Consider the following 2,136-nt stretch of genomic DNA (forward strand, 5'->3'; position numbering starts at 1 on the left):
TAATAATAATAATAATAATAATAATAATAATAATATAAAGGCACTATCTGGTACTATCATCCTGGCAATCGTTATTCTAACTGCACAGAAAATCCTGTCGAGGTATTTATCCGCTGCGCAGACCACAAATAGGTGAAGCGAAAACAAATGTTGTATCTGATCTCAATACTCTGAAGTTGAATACTCAACTTAAAGTGAGACTATGCTAAAGTCATAAATTAAACAGAACGCCATAGTTTTCCCTCCATGAGGGTCTTTCAGATGATTACACACACGTTCACAACTGGAAACATATATCTGAGTGGGGCTGCACAACAGATTTACAGATAAGCGCAAGTGATAAAACCACAAAGCAAGGACGAATTAATATGCTTACACACACACGAACACGGTGAAGCCCATGCACTCACATTCCCTGCTTGCCGCTCTATTCCGAAACAGCCCTCCTGACCAATCAGCATAAATTTTGCATCCAGAATTACTTTTCCTTGAGCACATCCAGTGCTCGTGCGCACGCGCAAACACGCACACACACAAGCACAGCATTCTTCTGGGATTTTGTACACACACGGTTTTCTCCAGGTTTCATTCAGCAGTGTAACAGCACCCAGCCTAACCTTGGCAACAAAGCAGGACGGAGAGAAACACCCGTTTCACTACCTCAGTGCTACAAGTCGACCTTTCCAACCCTACATCAAAGACAAAAAAAATCTTCAGCATACACTCTTGTGAAAGCACACAAAAGCTTTTTGTGCCACTCGCTGGGGTTGACCTGGTATTATTTTTCCAGAGGTAATACATAAGTAAAATTGCGGGCATGGTTTTTGTAAATCGCATTGACACTGACCCAGGGATGTATAACTTGTGTTTCCGAGTCTTGAGAAAGAAGAACCTGTGTATGTGTCTATGTGCTCTTTGGTATTGTTGTTAACGGAACACTAGATGGCACCAGAGTGTCTTGTTAAGTGCGGACTCTGGGCTGCTCTGAAGCTTCATTGTAAGGACTGCCGTCGAACACAAACAGCCTCCGGATTGTGTCTGTCTATAACCGTTGCTCCCAGAGCTGTGTGATCACAGCTTTACAGGAAAACAGACTATTGGCTTCAACTTATCTACCAAAACAGAGAACACAAGACAGAAAGACACACATTGCTCGTACCTTATATACCACTCTCTAAATGTTACTGTCTTCATTTAGTATTATATAACAATTATATTTGTGTTAAATTATCCATTTTAGTTCCAGAATTTCAAGACATACATTAACATCTGTATATGATCCAAATTGTTTGACGGTTAAATATAACTACATCTGTAGTATGTGAAAAATGTATAACTAAAGATGACACTTCTAAATATGGTAAATAAGACCGTAAACATCACTCGAGTCCGTGATTATTAATGCACACACATACATAAACACACACGCATACTGCTGTTCTAAACCTAGTCAATGATTATAATAATAAAAATAATACTACACTGCTGACAATAATGAGTGTCAATAGCTGATTTGAGATTCTGCGTGGTCTTTCTCTGTTCAATAACCTCAATACTATATTGATATCTGCGACAAAAATATAAATATTTTAGCATACGTGTTTGTTAAAACCCATAAGTATGCTCGATGCATTTCAGTAAAGTCATGTTTTTAAAGCAAATGTTTCACGGTACCTGGGACCAAAAAGAAATTCAATTTCAAATTTAATTAAATTTTATCTATACAACGCCAACTCACAACAGTCTGATAAAGGCGCTTTATATTGTAAGATAGGCCCTACAATAGAAATGCCTTCTAATCGCAAACAGATTTTAAAAAATATACGTAATTTATTATACATTTTATTTCTCTGTTCTATGTTTGCGTTTGTTTTACTTATCACGTTCAGCATACCCCGTAACTTAACGAATGCACGATTGATTTATGTTCCGTTTACCACTACAGACGGAATAAAGAATTGGAAAAATGCCGCAGATCTGTAGCCACGACTTAGTGTGATCGTGGCTTTAGAAAGTCCGGCACGGCGTATTGCATGTGGCTCACAATATATCCCTAAAACGAGGCAGTGACTTTATCTTAAAGAACTGGTGTTTATTGACAATACTGAATGTCTCACAAAGCAAGACTGTTGATTC

This window comes from Pundamilia nyererei, unplaced genomic scaffold (assembly GCF_000239375.1).
Source record: "Pundamilia nyererei isolate P.nyererei 1_Seehausen unplaced genomic scaffold, PunNye1.0 scaffold00193, whole genome shotgun sequence".
In the NCBI taxonomy this organism is placed as follows: Eukaryota; Metazoa; Chordata; class Actinopteri; order Cichliformes; family Cichlidae; genus Pundamilia; species Pundamilia nyererei.